The sequence below is a fragment of the Oryctolagus cuniculus genome, chromosome 19, assembly GCF_051225735.1.
Source record: "Oryctolagus cuniculus isolate XC-2025 breed Fujian yellow rabbit chromosome 19, ASM5122573v1, whole genome shotgun sequence".
NCBI lineage: Eukaryota > Metazoa > Chordata > Mammalia > Lagomorpha > Leporidae > Oryctolagus > Oryctolagus cuniculus.
Window position 1 is genome coordinate 18,070,305 of NC_142885.1, and position 15,317 is coordinate 18,085,621.

Genomic DNA, 15,317 nt, shown 5'->3' on the forward strand with positions numbered 1-15,317 from the left:
AGGCCTCTCTGTCTGTCTTTCCCTCTCACTAACTGTAACGCTACCTCTCAAATAAATAAAATCTTTAAAAATAAATAAACAATTAAATATTAACAAAAGCTAAAAAATGTAATTAATCTATTTGAAAGACATACTTTCTGCGGGGAGGAACGGAGGGAAGGGGAGAGAAGGGGATGGAGAGAGCAAGAGTGAGAACAACACCACTTTCATTGTGAAGATCTCATAAACACGTTTCACAGTCTGCATTGCAAGAACTCAGGAGCCTGGAGGAGCGACAATAGGTCCCTTACCTTCCCCAGGACTTCTCCCTCAGGAGGAAGACAGGGGCTGAGTGAGGCTGAGGCTGTAACCTGCTGTTCTATGGGGAAGGAAGCCTGGCTTGTTTGTGCAGTGTCTCCAGCAACATTGTTTCTATTCTCTCCGTGTGCTCTGAGTGTTTCACCTTCAGAAGACAAACAGAGCAGCAGGCTGATGGTGGGCAGCACCACCAGAACTCAGTTTGCAAATGCTCAATTCCTCTAAAGGGACACCTTTATGCCTCTATTTTTGTTTTTGAACATACAAGTACATATGTGTGTGATGAACGTAGACATGAGTGAGGGAGCCACCATCTGTTCAAGCCATGACAGAGCTTGGAAATCTTTTGGGACAATGAGATGACCCTGCCTGGGCCAAGATGAGCAGTTGACTCCTCTTACTGGACATCTTTAATGGACAGGAACCAAGAGGAAATGAAAAAGGGGGTGGGAATGGGGGTGGAAATAGAGACTGGGAGGATCAGTGCATCTATACGTGTATGGAAACAATAGAAAACGCCAGAAGAGGACTGTGCTAATTTATCAAATCCTAAATACCGATCTCCACCACCAACTTAAGCCTAAAGCTTTTGGGGTCCTTTCTCTTTAAGCAAGTAGAAAGTTTCTTGAGAAAACCAGCCTGGTGTGTCCCCAGCTGTGATTGGTCTAGAGCCTCCTCTGCCCTCAGCGGGGCCATTGTGATGTCATTCCAACTGCCTCAACAGTTCCCTGCTTGGGCTCGGTTCTGGTCAGTTGGCCCAGGAAGCTCTGTGGAGACTGCCTGAAGGATTGGACGACATCACTGGTTTTCCCTTGTCCTGTCATTTGTGGTGTTGTTTTGTCTCGTCTATTAGTTCTCCTTACCGTAGTGGTTCTTTTAGTTTTTCTTCTATTTTTTTTTTTTTTGCTATTTTGTCAATTTCTCTCCCCCTCCCATTTTTACATTGTGTGCTTGTGTATTTTCTTTAAATATTTGTTTATTTTTTGTTTTTTCTTTCACAGGCTAATGTACTTGATGCTGTGTTGATTTTGTCCTCCTTGTGTTTCCTCGTTTTCTGACTGTTTTCTCATTTTTTGATCCTTTGATTTAGATAAGACTGTTATAAGACTTATTGATTAGCATTGTTACCATAGTTACCATAGTTGGTGTCGCTTTACATCACCATTTTTAGTATTCTGTGTGTTTTATAACTTTTAATTCTTAATTTTCATACAGTGTTAGTGATTAGTATACCATAGTTCATAGAGTTAGCATTATCTATTAGAAATATTAGCATATTGAGTTGTTAATTTTGGTTTCCACTTTGCTTGTTTGATTTCTATTTGTTTCCCAGTTTTTGTTATTACTTTAGGTGACTAGTAAGTGTTCCCAGTGTCAGAGTGCAGGGTGGGGGGTGGGGTGGGGATCCCACCATGGAAGGCCTCACTGCCTTCAGCAGTGAGGAGGAGGTCCTGGATGGGTACCAGGTCCTCAGGGTCCTCGGCCAGGGCGGTTTTGGGCTGGTGATGCTGGCCTATCATTGGGAAAGCAGGACCCAGGTGGCTGTGAAGGTTGTGGAGAATGGTGGCCAGCACTCCTGCAGCTTCCAGCAGTTGTGCACAGAAGCAGAAATAATGAAGGGGCTGCATCACCCTCACATCATTCAACTACTGCAGGTCAGGCACACCACAGAGAGGGGCTACATTTTCATGGAATACGCAGTCAGGGGGGACCTTAGATGTTACATGGTAGAACGAGGGTACCTGCTGGATGGAGAGATTCGTCAGCTATTGAAACAAATTCTATCCGCTGTGCATTACTGCCATTCGCAGCACGTGGTGCACAGGGATTTAAAGTTAGAAAACCTGCTTCTCGACGCCCACCTAAACATTAAGTTGAGCGATTTTGGTCTCAGCTGCAAACTGGCTGGTGGAGAGCGCCTGAAGAGTCTGTGCGGGACCTTTGCCTACTGTGCGCCCGAGGAATTCTTAGGTGAGGAGTTCTGCGGGTACAAGGCTGATGCCTGGAGTGTGGGCGTGATCCTGTACGCCATGGTGGCAGGCTCACTGCCTTTTGTTGGAGAGGATTGTGTGGAGCTGCGGGCAGCCATCCTGTCTGGATACTACAGAATCCCCCACTATGGAAACCCAGAGCTGTGTAACCTGGTGGACAGCTTACTGACCCGGGACCCTGAGGCCAGGCCCACAGTGGCAGACATCATGGGCCACCCCTGGCTCCATGCAGGACATGGAGCAGCTGGAACCAGTGACGAGTTTCTGTTTCTTCCCCAGGAGCAGGAAGTCTGGGAATTCCCATGGGGCCTCTGTCCTCCACTGTGGCTTCATGAATGGGATGACCCCTTGCCCCCTGTGCCACGCTGGGGGATCTCCCAACAGCAGGGCTTCAGCATCCCAGAAATACATGGGCGGAGCCAAGAGGAGCCTGCAGCACCTCCTCAGGGTCCTGAAGCCCTAAGCTCCCTTGAGGACCTGGGATTCCAGCTGGGCCATCAAGCAGGCTCCCTGCCACCCAGGCTCCCAGCCAGTGCCTTGTGCCCAGGACTTCAGCAGGATCACAGCAAAGGGAAGCCCACGCCTCAGGCCATCCCTGGTGCTCAGAGCTGTCCCGCTCTCCAGTGCCTCCAGAAACACTCAGGCTGCAACAGCAGAGCCCGTGAGTGTGCCGCTCTCAGCTCCCAACCACTGGTGCTTGCAGGAGACCAGTCGGGGCAGACTCCTTGCCGCCATGGGACTCCCAGTGTGAGCAGCAGTGAGTCCTGCCGGACAGACAGTCCCCAACGGGCCGTGTGGACAAGGAGCCCCGCTGTCTGTGCAGTCCTCAGCCAGGATGCTCTGACCTCTCTCTCCACCACACTGAGCACCAACAGCAGTGAGGCTGATGGAGAAGTCAGGAGCTGCTCCCCGGGTGCCTCAGAGGAGCAGAGCATCCCAGGAATGCAGCAGCAGGAGGAGGAGCAGAAGGCAGGGACCTCAGACACGCAGGCCAGAAAGGGCAAGGGGCGCCTGGGGATTGGCAGGAGGATCATCCAATGCTTCAGCTGGATGTGTTGTGTCCTGCCAGCCCCAGAGGAAAGCCCTTGAGCCCAGAGAGGAAAGTGGCCTCTCAGTAGCCTCTTGGGAAATGCCCCCGAGGAGGGGCCCTTCCCTGAGGAGTGTAGCAATGAAGGGTAGTCAGGGACTCGTGTCTGGGAGGAGGGCAGGTGATAGGCAGTAAGAGAAACTGCAGGCAGAGAGAGAATATATTGTTGCATATTTCAGATGGCCAGTAAGGAAACATGTTTTCATGGTTAGGGGTCATGACCTTTTCCTAACACAGAACATGGTGCTGGATTTTGTTTAGAAGATTAATCCATGAACATCACTCCCTAGTTAAACTTTCTATACCCAGGCCTTATTGGCCCCCTCCCTTAGTCTCCCTTCTGGATTGCAAGAGTATGATTTTCTCACGAAAACCTATTTTGCTTTTTCTCCCTCACCCTCATGATCCGTGTTGGGATTATGTGAGAGAAAGAATGGACTTGAACTTCCTGCAGCATCGTTGGTGCCATGACGTGGATGGACTCAGCTCCATGGGAAAGGTGAGTAAGGCAGACTGTTCCTCTGGTGTTTGGAAAACCCCTGATCTTCTACATGGTCATTTATCTTTTAGATTCCCCAGGTCTCCGAGCCAGTTCAAAGCGATTGGTGTGGGATGCTGGTTGTAAGATACAGGGCCCACGTTGGATGACACTCTTTGTCCTCCTCCCACTTTATTCTGTCTTTGATTATTGCCTGCACTCTGTGCTCAGGTGGCTCTCTGCCCTGGGAAGTCTTCTCACCCTGATTTCCTTCTCCAAGCCCAAGTTCCCAGGTCCCTGGATGAGAAACTCCTGCGACAACTTAGACCTCCTAGATCTGCACTGAGGAGCCTGCATTGCAGACCGAGGTGGCCTCTCCCATTGAGCTGCCTTCTTGTGTGCCCCAAAGAACTCAGGACCCACATGTCTGGGAAGAAGTCACCTGAAACCTTAACTCGTGCCCATGCTTTCCGTTTTCCTGCCCAGGTTTTTCTTTGCCAAAGAACATGTTGGAAGTCATTCCTTCCCAGAGCCATGCTCCTGAAGGTGACTCCCAGGGAAAATTTCTATCCTCATGCCACACCCACGTTCCCCCTCTGCACATTCAACAGTTCTGCACTTGCCCACCCTCAAACTTTGGCCACAAGAGAGTTAGTTGAGACCCCCTTTGTAGAGCCTCATTTCCAAGTTCAGACATGATGCAGGGACAGCAGGAGTGCCAGAGGACAGAGGCAATGACTGCTAGGGGCAGCGCGAACCTCAAAGACTCAGCGACTTCTGGGAGAATGGGGGGGTCCTAAAACTCAGCTGCTGTGGGGGGGCGAGGAAGGAGGAGGCAGCTTCTGGGGTCCACGTGGTGACCTAGTGATTCAGTGGCAGTGGGAGTGCCCAGGGAAGGAGCTGGTGGGGCCTGGGGGCCGTGTGGTGGGGCCTGGGAGTTACAAGAGGGCCCAGATAACCACAGCGGAGCCCAAGAAGAAGTAGGAAGAATCCTCGGGCAATCACAGGGAGGCTGCTGGGGACCGTGCTGGGGCCCCATGACGGGTGGCTCCTGGTGGCTGCACTGGGGCATAAAGATGTGGCCTCACTCGGTGTGCCTGAGGAAGCAGAAGGAGGCAGCCAAGGCAGGCCATGAAGTGGCAGGTGCTGGGGAACCATGCGGGCTGCCCAATGCTGCAGTGACAGCAGGGGTGCACAAAGATGGAGGCAGTGGCTGCTAGGGACCACCGAGTGACACCAGTGACTTATTGGCAGCAATGGGAGCCGGGCCCAGCCGCTTAAGGTAAGAGGTGAGCAGGGTAAGGCCCTGGAGGGTGAGGAGGGCAGCTGGGCCAGGTCGTGGAGGACAAGGAGGGGAGCAGGGTTTGGCCCTGATGGTGTTGAGGTTAGTGGGGCCTGGCCCAAGAGAGCAGCGTGCTGAGAGGGGCCCAGCCCTGGAGGGGGAAGAGGAGAGCGGTGCCCAGCCCTGGAGGGCGAGGAGGAGAGTAGGGTCTGGCCCTGGAGGGTGAGGAGGGGAACAGGGTCCAGCCTTGGAGGGCAGTGAGTGGAGCTGGGCCCAGGCTCTGTTTTCAAGGTGGGGAGCAGGGTCCAGCCCTGGAAGGTGGCGAGCAGAGTGGGCCCAGGCCTTGGAGGGCGAGGAGGCAAGCAGGGCCCGGCCATGGAGGGTGTTGAGGGTAGTGTGGCCTGTCCCTGTAGGGAAGCCCTGAAGTGGGGCCCAGGCTCTGGAGTGTGAAGGTTGGAGTGGGTGCCAGGTTCTGCAGGGCAAGGAGAGGTACGGGACCCAGGCCCTGGAAGGCCAGGAGCGGAGCAGGGGCTGGCCCTGAAGGTGTGGAGGGAAGCGGGGTCTGGCTCTGGAGGGAGGACAGGGATGGGCCTGTGGGGAGCCTGGCTGTGGATGGGGAGGAGGGGAGCAGAGCCAGACCAAGAGTGCGAGGAGGAGATTAGTGCCTGTGGGGAGCAACTCGGACTATACTGTTACTGGAATTAATACTTATTCTATACATCTGCTCTCCCACAATATGGCGCTGGGAGAGGAGCAAACAGCTTCTACCCAGCTGCCTCTCACCAACTTGATTGACTGAGCTGCAGGAGCTGATCTTGCTCCTGATTGGAGGAGAGCAGCGTACTCGGCATGTGGGTAGCAGAGTTGGGATTGGTGGAAGAGGACTATAAAGGAGGAGAGAGACAACATGCACCAGGAACATCTAAGGGGAACATCTATCTGAAGGAACACCTGTGCAGCCCCCGAGAGAGCCGGCCGGCGGTGTGCCGCTCCCCCGCGGAAGTGGGGAATGTGGCAGGGGGAACCGCCCTTCCACGGAGGTGGAAGGGTCGGTAGCCACCCCGGGAAGAACCAGCAGCAAACCCGGGGAGGGCCGAGCAGACAAAAGAACAGCGCAGGGTCCTGTGTCGTTCCTCCATGAAGACGGGGAGCGACAGTGCCAGCCCTGGAGCATGAGGAGGGGAACACTGGCCCTGGAGGTGAGGAGGGGAGCAGAGTTTGGCCCTGGAGGGAGGCCAGGGCCGGGCCTGAGGGGAGAAGGGCCCGACCCTGCAGGCTGAGGAGGGGATTGGGGGCCAGCTCTGGAATGTGGTGAGGGGAGCAGGGCCTGGCCCTGAAGGACAGCAATGGGAGCTGGGCCCAGGCCCTGGTGGGCAACTAGGGGAGTGGGGCCCAGGCCCTGGAGGACAAGGAGAGTGGGGCAGCCCTGCTGGGTGCCTAGTGCCACAACTGAAGGGAGCAGGGCCTGGCTCTGTAGGGCATGGAGAGGAGAAGGAGCCCAGCCCTAGAGGGTTGCCAGGGCCCTGCCTGAGGGGATCATGGCCCTGGAGGGCAAGGAGGAGAGAGGGGCATGTCACTGGAGCGTGGCCAGGGCCCTGCCTGTGCTCTGGAGCCTATGTCCTGTGGCCTGTGACCTGTGTCCTGAAATCTGTCCTGTGTCCTGTAGCCTGAGTCCTTTTGCCTGTGTTCTGTGTTGTGTAGCCTGTATCTTGTAGCCTGTGTGTTGTGTTGTAGGCGTGTGTCCTGTGGCCTCTGCCCTGCGTCCTGTATCCTGTGTCCTATGTTCTGCAGCCTGTGTCCTGTGTCCTGTTTTGTGGCTGGTGTGTGTGTCCTGTGGCATCTGTCTTTTTTCTTATAGCCTGTGACCTATAGTTTGTCCTATAGAGTGTAGCCTGTGTGCTGTAGCCTGTGTCCTCTATCCTGTGTCCTGTGTCCATTAGCCTTTTCATGTGGCCTGTGTCCTTGTCCTGTAGCCAGTGTCCCATTGCCTGTGTCCTATAGCATGTATCGTATAGCCTGTGTCCTTTGTCCTGTAGCCTGTGTCCTGTGTCCTCTGGCCTGTTTCTTTTTGCATGTGTATGTGGCCTATGTCCTGTGTCCAGTGTAGTGTTGCCTCTGTCCTATAGCTGGTGTCCTGTGTCTTGTTCCCTCTGTCCTTTAGCCTGTGTCCTGTAGCCTGTGTCTTGTGTCCTATACTTGTTTCCTGTGGCCTATGTCCTGTGTCTTGTGTCCTGTAGCCTGTGTCTTATGTCTGATAATCTGTTTCCTTTGTCCTTTGTCCTATAGGCTATGTCCTATCCTCTGTGTCCTATCTCTTATATCCTGTGTTCTGTGTCCTGTAGCTGTGTCATGTGTTCCATATTCTGCATCCTGTAGCCTCGGGCCTGTGTCCCGTGTCCTATGTTGTGTAGCCTGTGTCCAGTGTCTTGTAGCCTGTGGCCTATGTATGCAACCCATGTCCTGTGGTCTCTGTCCTCTAGCTGATGTCCTATGCCCCCTAGCCTGTGTCCTGTTTATTGAGCCTGTGTCCTGAGCCTGTGCCGAGTGTCCTGTAGTCTGTGTCCTGTGTCCTGAGCCTGTGTCGTGTGTCCTATAGCCTGTGGCCTGTAGTCTTTGTCCTAGAGCTTGTGTCTCTTTGTAGTAGCCTGTGTCCTGTGTACTGAAGCCGGTTTCTTGTAGCCTGTGACAATGTCCTGTATTCTGTGTCCTGTAGCCTGTAGCCTGTGCCCTGTGCTCTGGATCCTAGCTCCTGTTGCCTGTGGCCTCTGTCTTGTGTTGTGTAGCCTGTGTCCTGTAGTCCATGGCCTATGTCCTGTAGCTGTGGCCTTTGTCCTGTGTCCACTGTGCTGTATGCTGTTGTGCAGGATATTGGATGTAGGCTACAGAACACAGGTTACAGGACACAAGACAGAGGCCCAAAGCAAAGGCCACAGTCTACAGGATTCAGGGCATAGGGCAGTGGACACAGGACACAGGATAGAGGACACAGAATACAGAACCCATGACACAGGCTAGAACACAGGCTATGTGACATAGGTTGCACGCTACAGAACACAGGATCCAGGAGAAAGGACACAGGCTACAGAACACAGGCTACAGGACATAGGACACAGGCTACAGGGCACAGAAGAGAGGCTACAAGACACAGACTATGGGACACAGGACACAGGCTATGGGACACAGGACACAGGACATAAGATACAGGCTATGGGACACAAGACACAGGACAAGGCCACAGAACACAGAACACAGGACATAAGACACAGGCTATGGGACACAGGACACAGGCTACAGGACACAGAGCACAGGACATTAGACACAGGCTATGGGACACAGGACACAGGCTAAAGGACACAGAACACAGGATATAAGATACAGGCTATGGGACACAAGACACAGGACATAGGCCACAGGCCACAGGACACAGGACATAGGACACAGGACACATACTACAGGACATTGTCCACAGGTACAAGCCACCGGCTTCAGTATACAGTACACAGGCTACAGCAGAGAGGAAGTCAGCCCTAGGACAAAGAATACAGGCCACAGCTCAGGACACAGGACACTGGCTCGGGACACAGGACACCAGCTAGAGGACAGAGGCCACAGAACACAGGATGCATACATAGGCCTGAGGCTACAAGACATAGGACACAGGCTACACACCATAGAACACAGGATACAGGATACAGGATATAGACAAAAGGACATAGGCCACAGACTACAAGACAAAGATAAACGACACAGCACAGAGGCCACAGACTGTACGACACAGGACACAGGCTAGACCACACAGTGTGAGGGAACCACTCAGGACACAGGCTAGAACACAGGCTACGGAACAAGGTTATAGCCTATAGGTCACAGGATATAGAACACAGGATACAAGACATAGGACACAGGACACATACACAGGACAGAGGCTAAAGCACAGGACACAGCGACATCACACAGGATACAGGACATAGGCTATAGTAAAAAGGACAAAGGAAATAGACTATCAGACACAATACACTGGCTACAGGACCCCGAACACAGGACAGAAGACATAGGCTACAGGACTCAAGACACAGGACATAGACCACAGGACACAGGCTGCAGCACAGAGGCCACAGGCTACAGGACACAGGACATAGCCGAGATGATATGGGACACAGGATATAGGACACAGAATACCAAACACAGGACACAGGCTATGGGACACAGGTTACAGGCTACAGACAAGGACACAGGCTACAGGGCACAGGGACAGGCTACAGGACTCAGGACACAGGCTATACAACATAGGACACAGGTCACAGGACAGAGGCTCCAGGATAGAGGCTATGGGACACAGGACAGAGCTACAGAACAAAGGATACAGGCCATAAGCTACAGGACACTGACACATGCTACACAACACAGGCTGAAGGAAAGAGGGAACAAGAGACCGGACACTGGCTGTAGGATAGAGTGTCCTGTGGCCTGTGGCCTAGATTGAGGAGCCTGTGTCCTGTGTCCTGTAGCCTCTGTCCTGTGTCCTGTAGCTTGTCGCCTATGTCCTGTGTCCTGCAATCTGTGTCCCGTAGGCTGTGTCCTCTAGGCTGTGTCCTGGGTTTCATATCCTGTGTCCTATATCCTGTGTCCTGTGTCGTCTGGGCTATGTCCTGTGTCCTGTAGCCTGTGTCCTCTGTCATGTAGACTGTGGCCTCTGTCCTGTAGCCTGTGTCCAGTATCCTCTGTCCTGTAGCCTGTGACCTGTGTCCTGTGACTTATCACAGACTACTGGACACAATACATAGGATACAGGACCCAGAACACAGGACATAAGACACAGGCTACAGGACTCAAGACACAGGACATAGGCCACAGGACACAGGCTACAGCACAGAGACCACAGGCTACAGGACACAGGACATAGCCCAGACAACACAGAACACAGGACATAGGACACAAAATATGGAACACAGGACACAGGCTACGGGACACAGGTTACAGGCTACAGGATATAATCCAAGGCTACAGGATACAGGTTACAGGCTACAGGAGACAGGACAAAGGCTAAACAATATAGGACACAGGACACAGGATAAAAGACACAGGGACAGGCTACAGGACTCAGGACACAGGACACAGGCTACAGGACACATGATAAAGGCTAAATGAAAAGGACACTGGCTACAGGACAAAGCACAGAGGCCAAAATGTACAGCACACTGGCCACAGGACAACGGCCACAGCTACAGGATATCAGACACAGACTACAGAACACAGGACACAGGGTTGAGGACATGAACACACCTGCAGCACACAGGCTACAGGACACAGGCTACACAAGATAGAACACAAGCTACAGCATTCAGGGCATAGGCCAGAGGATAGAGGACACAGGATATAGGACACAGAACACAGAACACAGGACACAGGCTAGAACACAGGCTACGGGACATAGGTTACACGCTAGAGGCCACAGGATTTAGAACACAGGATACAAGACATAGGACACAGGACACAGGACACAGAATACTCAATGCATACATAGGCCACAGGCTACAAGACAGAGGATGCAGGCCATACAGGCTGAAGGACACAGGAAACAAGACACAGGACACAGGCTATAGGACAGAGGCCACAGGACACAGGACACAGGACACAGGAAAAGGCTGCATGGCATAGTCCACAGGCTACAGGAGCCGGGCTACAGGACACAGGATACACAACATAGGACAGAAGGCACAGATTACAGGACACTGGTTGAAGGATATAGACTACAGGCTAAAGGACACAGGCTACAGGACACAGCACACTCGACACAGGACACAAGCTACATGACACAGGCTGAAGGAAAGAGGGAACAAGACACAGGACACCAGCTATAGGACAGAGGCCACAGGAAACAGGACAAAGGCTGCAGGGTAAAGGCCACAGGCTACAGGATATAGACCACAGGACATAGGCCATAGATTACAGGACACAGGCTACAGGACATAGGACAAATGTCACAGGATACAGGCTACAGGACCTAGGCCCCAGAGCTCAGAGAACAGGCTACAGGACACAGGACACAGACTACGGGACATTGTCCACAGGCTACAAGAAATGGGCTTCAGGACATAGGACACAGAGTACAGCAAAGAGGACACCACACTAGGACAAAAACTACAGGCCACAGGCTCAGGACACAGGCTAGGGGACATAGGACACCAGCTAGAGGACAGAGGCCACAAGATTCAGGATGTGTACATAGGCCAAAGGGTACAAGACACAGGACACAGGCTACACAACACAGGACACAGGACAGAGGCTCCAGGACAGAGGCTGTGGGACACAGGACATAACTACAGAACAAAGGATACAGGCCACAAGCTACAGGACACTGACACAGGCTACACGACACAGGCTGATGGAAAGAGGGAACAAGACAGCAGACACTGGGTATAGGATAGAGTGTCCTGTAGCCTGTGTCCTGTAGCCACTGTCCTGTGGCCTGTGGCCTGTGGCCTGTGTGCTAGATTGTGTAGCCTGTGCTCTGTCTCCTGTAGCCTCTGTCCTGTGTCCTGTAGCTTGTTGGCTTTGTCCTGTGTCCTGCAACCTGTGTCCTGTAGCCTGTGTCCTCTAGGCTGTGTCCTGGGTTCCATATTCTGTGTCCTATATCCTGTGTCCTGTGTCGTCTGGGCTATGTCCTGTGTCCTGTAGCCTGTGTCCTGTGTCCTGTAGCCTGTGTCCTGTGTCCTGTAGCCTGTGGCCTCTGTCCTGTGACTTATGTCACAGACTACCGGACACAATACACAGGCTACAGGTTCCAGAAACAAGAGCTAAGACACAGTTAATAGGACTTAAGACACAGGATATAGGCCACAGGACACAGGCTACAGCACAAGGGCCACACGCTACAGGACACAGGACATAGCCCAGACGGCACAGGACACAGGATATAGGACACAGAATACAGAACCAAAAACACAGGGTAGTACACAGGCTACGGGACGTAGGTTACACGCTACAGGCCACAGGATATAGAACACAGGATTCAAGACATAGGACACAGGACACAGGATGCAGGACAGAGGCTACAGGACACAGGACACAGGATACTCAATGCATACATAGGCCGCAGACTACAACACAGAGGATGCAGACTACATGACACAGGTTGCAGGACACAGGAAAGATGACACAGGACACAGGCTATAGGACAGAGGCCACAGGACACAAGACGTAGTACATAGGCGAAAGGACATAGTCTATAGGACAAAGGACAAAGGCCAGTGCTTGCTCTCCTCCTCACCCACCACTGGTTGAATTGACACTTTCTTGTTGAGAAAAATAAAGCAGAGGAAAAGAGATAATATTGTGGGGAACCGAACCTTTTATTCTGTAACAGGGTTAGTTTTAGAAAGGTCTCTGGACCGTGGACCTACAGGACACAAGACATAGGACATACACGAAAGGACACAGTCTATAGGACAAAGGACAAAGGCCACTTCATGCTACATCCTCACTCTTGAGACCTCACCAAGCCATGAGAAATGTTTCCAAATCAAAGCAGAGATTGTCCAAGGTCCAGAGACCTTTCTGGACCTAACCCTGTTACAGAATAAAAGGTTCGGTTCCCTGCAATATTGTCTCTTTTCCTCTGCTTTATTTTTCTCAACAAGAAAGTGTCAGGTCAACCCTGGAGGGTGAGGAGGAGAGCAGGCACTGGGCTTGGAGGGCAAGGAGGGGAATGGGGCCAAGGCCCTGGAGGGCGAGGAGGGGTGTGGGGTCCGGCCCTGGATGGCGTTGAGAGGAGTGGGGCTGGACCCTGGATGGCAGTGTGGGGAGTGGAATCCAATCCCTGGAGGTCTAGGAGTGGAGCAGGATCCAGCCCTGGAGGGCCTTGAGGGCAGTGGGGTCCAGCCCCGGAAGGCCAGGAGGGGAAGCAGTGTCTAGCCCTGGAGGGCAGCGAGCAGAGCATGCCCAGGCCCTGGAGGGCAAGGAGGGAGGCAGTGTCTGGCCCTGGAGGGCCTTGAGGATAGTGGGGCCCAGCCCTGGAGAGCCATGTTGGGGGCAGGGCCCAGGCCCTGAATGGTCATGAGGGGAGCGGGGTCTGACCTTGGATTGCATTTCAGGAGCAGGACTGAGCCCTGGATAGAGAGAATTGGAGTGGGGCCCAGCCCTGGAGGGAGAGGATTGGAGTGGGGCCCATGTCCTGGAGGGTGAGGAGGGAGTGGGGCCTAGGCCCTGAAGAGTGAGTATTGGAGTGGGGCCCAGGCCCTGTAGGTCTAGGAGGGGAGCAGGGTCTGGCCCAATAGGGTGTTGAGGGCAGTAGGGCCCGAAAATGGGGGTTGCAATGGGAGGGGCCCCAGGACATGAAGGGTGAGGAGAGAGTGGGGCCCAGGCCCTGGAGGGTGAGGAGGGGAGCAGGGTTCATCCCTGGAGGGCTTTGGGAGTATTGGGCCCAGCCCTGGAGGGCAGTGTGGGGTATGAGGTATGGCCCTGGTATGCAGCGTGGGGAGTTGAGTCCAGGCCCTGGAGGATGAGGATTGGAGTCGGGTACAGGCCCTGGAGAGTGAGGATTGGAGTGGGGACCAGGCCCTGGAGGGGTGCAGGTTGAGCAGAGCCCAGGCCCTGGAGGTCTAGGAGGGGAGCAGGGTCTGGCCCTATAGGGTGTTGAGGGCAGTGGGGCCTGGCCCTGGAGGGCAGTGTGGGGTGTGAGGTATGGCCCTGGAGGGCAAGGAGGGCATTGGGCCCAGGCCCTGGAGGGCTAGGAGGGAGTTGGGCCCAGGCCCTGGAGGACGAGGAGGGGTGTGGGATACAGGCCCTGGAGAGTGAGGATTGGAGCAGAGCCCAGGCCCTGGAGGTCTAGGAGGGGAGCAGGGTCTGGCCCTATAGGGTGTTGAGGGCAGTGGGGCCCGGCCCTGGAGGGATATGATAGGAGGGGGCCCGGCCTTGGAGGGATGTGATGGGAGGGGGCCCAGGCCCTGGAGGGCGAGGAGGCTGTGGGGCTCAGACCCTGGAGGGTGAGGAGGAGATTGGCGTCCAGCTCTGGAGGGCTTTGAGAAGAGCAGGGCCTGGCCCTGGAGGGCAAAATGGGGAGCAGGGCTAGGCCCAGGAGGATGAGGAGTGGTACAGGGTCCGGCCCTATACAGATGGCACTGAGGGTAGTGGGGCCCAGCCCTGGAGGGCTGGGATGGGAGGGGGGCCCATGCCCTGGAAGGGGAGGAGGGGAGTGTGGCCTAGGCTCCCAGATGAGGGCCAGGATGCCCGGGTCCCGGTGAGCCCCCTGTGTCACAACCCCGTCCTGGTGAGAAGTGGCAGAGGCAGACGTGGTGGTGGGTGAGCCCATGAACAGGAACTGCAGACGCTACCCTGGGAAGAGTCGGGAGCAGGTGCAGGGCTGCACTCCTGGTTCCCTGGGGAGGTGGGGACGGCCGGTTTCCTGAGAGCGACCCAGCAGATGCAACGTGGAACCCTGATGCCACACGGAGTGTCCTGCGTGTGTGTGATCGCAGGGGGTTGGTTTCATTTTTTTAGCTTTCTTTTTATTTATTGGAAAGAGTGAAAGAGATAGCTCCGTTCACTGGCTCACTCCCGAACACCCACAACAGCTGGGAGCCGGGAGCTCCACCTGGTCTGGGGTGGGAGCAGGGACATGAGGACTTGAGCCCCCGCCTCGGGCCCTGCTGTGACTCAGCAAACATTGCCTTCCACCCCTCTCTGAGCTGGCTGCCTGGGAGGTGCGTGTGGATCTGCCTTCGGTTGGTTGTCTGCCCAGGCCTTAAGGAAGGCCCCGTGGTCCCTGTCTGGGCTTCTCTTAGGGCTAGTCGGGTTCCCAGAGGTGTTCTACCCCCTGCCTGGGGGGCTGGCCCCCGGGAGCTCAGTGCAGAGCTGGCAGTGATCTCAGCGGCCGCAGTGAGCTGTCCCCTGCACTGCGCTCTGAGGACACCACGGCCCCGAGCTCACCACTGCCCCCACACTGTGCTCCACCACAGCCCCCAGCTCACCACGGCCTCCAGGTCACCACCTCCCGCTGCTCTGTGCTCCACCATGTCCCCCAGCTCACTACTGCCCCCGCACTGTGCTCCACCACGGCCCCCAGCTCACGACTGCCCCCGCACTGTGCTCCACCACGGCCCCCAGCTCACCACTGCCCCCTGCACTGTGCTCCATCACGGCCCCAGCTCACCACTGCCCCCACACTGTGCTCCACCACGGCCC

At 54.7% G+C, this 15,317-nt stretch overlaps 1 pseudogene; it reads left to right on the plus strand.

Moving 5' to 3' along the window:
- Nucleotides 1-1,709: 1,709 nt before the first annotated feature.
- Nucleotides 1,710-7,477, plus strand: LOC149120367 (MAP/microtubule affinity-regulating kinase 4 pseudogene; annotated as a pseudogene).
- Nucleotides 7,478-15,317: the final 7,840 nt, after the last annotated feature.